The following is a 7,744-nucleotide window of genomic DNA, read 5'->3' on the forward strand; positions in this document are numbered from 1 at the left end:
GGTTCAGCCTGACATGTCCGCTGGGCTCCAGCAATACGAGGCAAACTTTAGCAAAGTGCCCGGCTGCCCCCTTTTCCACGGCCGTTAACGGGCACGGCGTCTGTTTGAAAACTTGAGCGTTTCGTCACTCGGTAGTTACAGTGACCCGCGCGGAGTCGTGATTCACCGTGAATTTCGTGACGGCTAATTGCCATGGAAACAGCGCTGCTGCACTGAGAGGAAACTGTCCGTGTTAACTTCAGCCTTTTCCAACAGGGTCGGACAAACCTGTTGGATACCTTTTTTGTTTATTTATTTTTTCTAATTTATTCTTTTTTTCTTGGCATTACTTTTTTTAAAAAACTGTAATTTGACAGCCGACCAGGTGAGTTCTTGAATTTGTTTCTATCATAGCGGCAAAGTGTCTTGTCTAGTTTTAGAAAAATATTAATAATAATGACCTTTATGAGATGTTGCAACTGCAAATGTATCAGGAAAATATTGATTTCGCTGCAAAAAAAATTTTTTTTTGCATTAAGAAGAGTTGGGGATTAAAAAAACCCCACAACATCAGATAAAAGTGCCCTCTACAAAATGGTCAAATTGGCGTCCATCGGTGCATGCTGTGAGCTAAATCACATCAGATGCAACAATGCACATGTTCAAGTTCGCAGGCGGATGATTTTATGGCCCTGGTGCCACGTCAAGTGGTGCATTTCGGGTTGTTTTTGCGCACATGGAAATAATCCAGGACAGCCAATGAGTGATGCTTTGTTCAGTGGCTGTATGACTCATATAGTCTTATCTATAAAGAAGCCAAGTGGCAGAGGAGCAGTCCTGCTGCAGGACCGAGCTGATGTAACCCCTGAGATTCACTAGAGGCTGCTGTGGGCCACCAGTCCCTGTGCCCCGGGTGGGACCTGCCACACTGGCTGTGTTTGCACGGGTTGGAAAAACCAAACACTGACAGCTGACCTCACAGAGGCTGACTGGGCAGAAAAAGGGCTGCTCCTTTGTTTGCTTCTTAAAACCATTTAAAACAATTAGTCTCAATTTCTGTATTTACAATGCAACAATATGTTTTGCTTTATCGTTAAAAATAAAAGCTACCCTCTTGTAAAGGTGCGAAAGGGGTGAATATATACAGTCTTCTTTTTTTTCTCTCCTCACAGAAAAATCATCAACACAAAATCATCAGTGGTGTATTTTAACCGTCTCTTTCAAAATTAATGTAACTAAAGCGATTTTTTTTCTTTAGAAACATCACTCCTGATTATGCCAGGGTAGGCTTTTATTTTTGAAGCTTTCTGGATGAGGACCCATGTTTACATTGTCTTGCCAGCATGCACACTCAGCAGGACGTTAAAGGAGGTAAAAAAAAAAAAAAAAGAATACATCCAGAGCTCACTGTTAGAGAACTGCAGCAAAGAGTGCCATTTTGGTTTCACTGAGTCTCCGAAACAGTCCTTAGACACTCTCTACATGCCAAAGTTGCTTGGAAGTGATTCCAGATAATAGCATTTCCTGCCCTACCATCACAATCGTATAAATGATTTTGCTAAACTAGTGTGTATTTCCTTGAACCATGTGTTTTGGTCAGATGAGACTACAGCTGAGTTTTTCAGGAATAAATACTTGAGGATTTGGAGTGAAACATGATGAACATGCAGAGAGCATCCTATGCCCACTGTTAAGTATGGTGGTGGATCTGTCATGCTGTGGGCTTGCTTCCTGTCCAAGAACCCCGAGAAATCTGTCAGACTGCATTGCATTTTAAATAAAACCCGGACAGTACCAGGAAACTGAAAATGGGTTCTCTTTGGGTCTTTTAGCAGGCAAATGATACAAATCAAATAGCTAAATATACTCGGACTTGGTTCACCAGTCTACAAAATCACCCTTATTCAACTAACATCTCAGTCTCCAGACCTAAATATTAAGGAAAACTATGGGGTTAACACAAGATAATTGATCCTAAATGACAGTTTTAGAGAGGCCCACCACAGTCATCACAAACAATTGATGTCATAAACACTGGAGGATTAGCCCATGCAGTCCAGAAGTAGTAGAATTTTAAAAGTGATCTGATGCCTGTATCATAGTTCTTATGGCCATAGCTAATTATAGCTGGAGAATAAGTTATGTCATCATCGCAATATCAATGTGCCCAATGTTGCAGTCGCATATCCGCTTAGATGCGATGTTTGGTGAGACACATTTCAAGTGTCAGGCATTCCACTCCGCAATGTTGATCGTACGTTTTGCCAGACGGAAGTGGACCTTAATCTTCATATCTTATACATTTTCTGAGAGAAGGGAAGCTAACAGAGCGATGGAGACATTGAATCATTTCGGAGAAAGGATAAGTCCAGGAAAATGTTGGTTAATCCCATAACTGATATCGTCTAAATTTCAGCAGCAGTGTCACAATCAAATGTATTCCTGATAACATGCAGCCATAAAAGCAGCATCATCTGTCAGTAGTTTAACACAAAAATGATGAAGGCCATGTTTTACCAGCTCGCTGCCCAAAAGCTGGGTCTTTGAATGAATGGGAATTATTTAAACAATAAAGGTGGAAACCCTTATATTATATATATTTTTCTTCTAGTTAGCAGCTTTGATAAAGGACTAAACAAAACTAAGTTTGGGATTAATTACAAGGCCGTTTGTGAAAATTGTTACTTTTTTTTATTGGTCTGATACATCTTACATGCTGTTCACAATGAACAGAAATAAAGGCTTTAAAACCTCAGTCAGTGTTAAATGTACAATGTGTATCCCTTTAGTGAACTGAGTTACTGAAATAAATTAACCTTTAAATCATATTCTAATTTATTGAATATGACTGTATATCAGTGTTCAAATGTGATCCTCTCCTTATCTTTTACATCTTATGATCTCCCCAAAGTCTTCCACTCCTCAGACTCCATCCTCCTTTGTTCAGTTATAAACATAACAAAGTTATAATGTAACTAAATTCTAAGTTAATTTCTCATGTCTTGGTCGGATGATTAGATCCTGACAGACTTTTCACCAAGAGGAAACTTTAAAAATGAACTGAGAGAAATAAATCCCAACGAACAAAGAGCAGAACAATAGAACAAACTAAGACACTAGACACAATGATTAAAATAATAAAGCAAAACCTGTTAGAACATAATAAAACAGGGAAATGATTAAAAAAAAAACCCTAATACTTAAGGATCATGACAGGAACAATTCAGTTCAGCACCTTTTATTTATACAGCAAAAATTCACAACAAAAGTCAACTTTAAGTGCTTTGTTAGACAAACGTAGCTGTGAACTGGATCAAAAAGCATGTTACCAAGACTGGACAGAAATAGATTGAAAAAGCAGCAAAAGTCATCCTAAAAAACTGCAAGACTGTCACAATGAAAGTCTGATTCATCGGACAGAAAAAAAGAAAAAGAAAAATTATGTGTTGGAAAAAAACAAACAAAACAAAAAAACGGGGAAATTATTTTTTATTTATTTATTGGCTGTTTTGTATTGCCCGGCCTTTTCCACTAGTTGTTTAATATTTTTTCTCATCTTTAGCTTCAAAAGCCCCGTTCTAATGACACCGATGGTTTAGAGCAGGGGTTTCCAAACTTTTTAATCTGCGATCCCCAAAATAACAGTGCCAGAGACTGGCAGCCCCCTTTTGACGGGTGGGATATTTTTTTAGGAGGAAAATTCTAAGAATAATGTCATAATATTAGTATAAAGTCGTAAAATTGTGAGAATTAAGTAGTAGTATTTTAAGAACTCTTATGAAAAATGGAGGCCTTCCCCCTGCATTATAGCGAAGAATGTTGAGTATCTTGTAAAGTTATACTTTGGTATTTTTTTCACAAATAAGGAAATACTAAATCTTTTTGGCACATCAGCATCAAATCATCCCGGGGACAATTACTTTTTTACATAGGGTCAGGTTGGTTTAGATAGTCTTTTCTCCTAATAAATTAAATCATCATTTGAAAACTGTATTCTGCATTTACTCTGATTATCTTTGACTACTATAAATAAATCAAAATGTCAGTATTATTAATGTACCTAATGGTATAGACATAAAAAAAAAAAGAAATCTTCTGTGTAAACTAAAAATAGCGCCACAAAAAGCAAATAGAGCAGTTTTCTAAGCTGTTTTCCTCTCTTATTGTCAGATGTCAGTGTCTCTAAGACCATCTCCTCGGGCCTCAGTCAGTAGGGATTGTGTTGTCCATATGTTCAGAGCAACTTTTGGTCTGTCCAGTTTTTCCTGTAAAGGACCCAAACCATGGATCTCTCTCCCTCCAGACCTTAAACGACAGACTGATACCAAAATCTTTATCAGAGGATTAAAATAGTAGCTGAAGTCAGAACAGATCTGCTCACACAATATTAATGGATGAAATATCTCTTTGATTGCACTGTTCATGTAAATTGTATTATTATTATTTTTTCTTCTTCTAGATTTTAGTGCAACTGTGATTTTTATCCTATTAGCCCCCTATGCACCGGTGTGAAAACTTGCACTTGTCAATACCGAAGCAGTACATCCGGTTGCCCAGTGTATATGTGATGTCCATATCAACTAGATAAATGAATTTAGCTTTAGAGAAATTCTAACCATTTTAATGAGATAGTCAAAGTGTGATACAAATGACAGGCCTCTTTTTCTACAGGTGAGGACCATGGAGCATAAAACTGAAAAAAGGTTCCACAACCTGACCCACGACCAAGTCCAGGCTCTCGACAAAGTGCTGACTGAGGTGATCCCGATCCACGGGCGAGGAAATTTCCCCACTCTGCAGGTGAGGGCTAAAGACATCATTCGTGTGGTGAAGGACCGACTGGTGGAGAGGGACATCCAGGTTAAAGACATACGCCTCAACGGGGCGACCGCCAGCCACGTCCTGGTGAGAGATAACGGCCTGGGCTACAGAGACCTGGACATCATATTCGGAGTAGAGCTGCCCAGGCAGGAGGACTTCCAGGTGATCAAGGAGGTGGTGCTGGGCAGCCTGCGGGATCTCCTCCCCTGTGGGGTTAACAGACGGAAGATCACCTGCCTCACCATGAAGGAGGCATACGTGCAAAAGATGGTGAAAGTGTTCAACGAGCACGACAGGTGGAGCCTGATCTTGCTCTCCAACAACAGGTCCAAAACGGTGGGGCTCCGATTTGTCAGCTCCCTCCGGAGACAGTTTGAATTCAGCGTGGACTCCTTTCAGATAATACTAGACCGCATGCTGGAGTCTTACTGGGAGAACGACAGGAGAGAAGAAGGAAAGCTGGCACTGAAGGCCAGGTATTCATCCAAGGGAGCCAACGGCAAAGACAACAACAAGACAGAAGAGCAGTCAGGCAGTCCGCAAGATGTCGATGAAGAGGACGCTGAAAAAGATGGAGCGATGGCAACGAACGCAGACCCCCCGAGGCCGGAAGAAGCCGCGTCTGCGTTTGAGCTTCCAGACAAAGAAAGCGAGGGCGCGGATGGTAAGCATGAGGTGAAGGGAGCCGAGGGGAACGGCTTGCAGCAGGTAGAGGAAGATGTAGGTGGCAGAGAGAGCGTCCATCCAGAGGCATTCGAGCTTTGTGAGGAAAGACCAGAACAGAAACAACTGTTTGCTGGCGACTATCCCTCGGAAGCGCCACCCAAAACTTTATTCCCTGATGCAAGGGATCCACTGACGACACGTTCGTGTTTAAAACCACAGGCGACCGAAGAAGTGCCTCCGACAAACAGCGATAAGCCAATTTCCCAAGAAATGGCCAGTTTTGAAGCAAGTACAACGTTGGAAGCGAACATCAAAAACATCAAGACTGAAACCAGCCCGACTCGACAAGACTCACGTTGTGAATACTCCTTCCCTCCTCCGGCTAAAAAAACTTGCAGCACATCACAGGACATCGTGCCAGACTACTGCCCTTCCCCGAAGCTGCAAAGGAAAATGTCACGGAAGCTGATCAGCCAGCCTGAAAAGTGGTCCTTACTGACGGACGTGTCGGACATCACGACGCAGCTCTTTCCGCCAATAGAGATAGTGAAACCTCTTCAGCCGAAACCCCCCGTACTGGAAAGCGTAGAAACATGTGGCTCTAATGTTTTATGCGCTGAGGCAGAACACTCTAAGGGTAAAGACGCCCCTACTGTTCTCCCTTACAGTCCGGAACGCACCCCTCCGACAGGCGCAGGTTCCTGCGAGCCTGCCGAACAAACGGTGAAGCCCAAACACTCCAAGAAGCCTCCTGATTTAAAGAATCGAACGAGCCCGGCTTTAACGCCTCAGGTTAACGATCAAGTACCTGAGCTGCCTGGCCCTGTTCCAGAGAGCCCACCCATCAGTGCACAAGGTGAGCCCGTCATAGCAGTCGAAGCCGAATGCATGTACGGAGACTTTGAGCAGGCGATGGACCACCTCCGCCGCCGCCTCATCGCCACCCACAACCCGAGGAGATCCGAGGAGGGGGCCTGCTGAAGTACAGCGATCTGCTGGTGAGGAACTTCAGGCCGGCCAGCGAGACCGAGATCAAGTCGCTGGAGCGGTACATGTGCTCCCGCTTCTTCATCGACTTCCCGGACGTGGGCGAGCAACAGCGCAAGATCGAGGCCTACCTGCAGTGCCATTTCGTCGGCAGCGAGGAGGCCAGCAAGTACGACTACCTGATGACCCTGCGGCGCGTGATAGACGAGAGCACGGTGTGTCTGATGGGACACGAGAGGAGGCAGACCCTCAACATGATCACGGTCCTCGCCCTGAGGGTGCTGGGCGAGCAGAACGCCATCCCCAACACGGCCAACGTCACCCTGCTTCTACCAGCCGGCCCCGTACGTCACCGAGCCGATTTACAACAGCTACTACATCCCCCAGGCCCAGCCCCCGCTCGTCTACCACCCCTACCCTCTGCACGTCCACATGCAGTCTGGCCTTGTGTAGCCGAAAACGGCACGCCGGCATGAAGGCATGCTTTAAGCATGGCGCTCTGCGGTCAGAGGCACACATGGAGGTTTCAGCAACAAAAGGCAACGACGGTTGCAGCGTTGTTTAAAGTTTCAAAACCCTTCCTTGCTTATAACAGACGTTGAGTGGTCAGAGCTGAAGTGGACCTGGAGGTAAATGCGCAGCCTTTTGAAGATGAGCCCAAGAGAAGAAACGCGGGCGCTTGTTGAGAGGATTTCATCAAAGCTGAGCGGATTCCGGTTCCCTTTCGGAGGACTGGTCCCCCCTCCTGCATCGGAGGCAGCGTAATACGTCTCTGTGCCTAAATGACAAACATCGTTAACATATTAAATATAATCTGTCACTCGTTGGGCTACAAGGCTCTTGAAATCTTGGTTTGGATGAACTTTGAGTGACGATTAATGCTGTGGGGTAAAAACACTATAACCGTTTTGTGACTCATCCGTCCGGACTACATTAGCCGTGTGTTCCCTGTTTAAAGATAGGATGCCTTTTACTGTTGGGTTAGACTAGACAGCGGTACTTCCATGATGTTGTAAGTGACGTGTTAGTGGACGTGAATTGCGAACACCTCATTTAGTAAGGTTAGAGAATAACTATATATCGGCTTCAAAGAATTGAACATACTCCTGTCAAAAGGGGTAACAGCGCTCCGATTGGTATCTTCAGACAACCCAAAAATTGAAAACAATAGTTAATTCGGATTCATTTGTAACATTCCTTTCAACAGATATACAAAAAAATGTAAGCGAGCTTCTCTAAACGGGAAATGGCCTGAGATCAGATTGACTGTAAAACAAAGAGGACGTTTTAA

The 7,744-nt window shown here is 43.7% G+C and overlaps 1 pseudogene; it reads left to right on the plus strand.

Annotated features, from left to right (window-relative positions):
• Window positions 1-4,617: 4,617 nt before the first annotated feature.
• LOC118564578 lies at window positions 4,618-7,533 on the plus strand (annotated as a pseudogene).
• Window positions 7,534-7,744: the final 211 nt, after the last annotated feature.

Source organism: Fundulus heteroclitus, chromosome 11 (genome assembly GCF_011125445.2).
Source record: "Fundulus heteroclitus isolate FHET01 chromosome 11, MU-UCD_Fhet_4.1, whole genome shotgun sequence".
Taxonomy (NCBI): Eukaryota; Metazoa; Chordata; class Actinopteri; order Cyprinodontiformes; family Fundulidae; genus Fundulus; species Fundulus heteroclitus.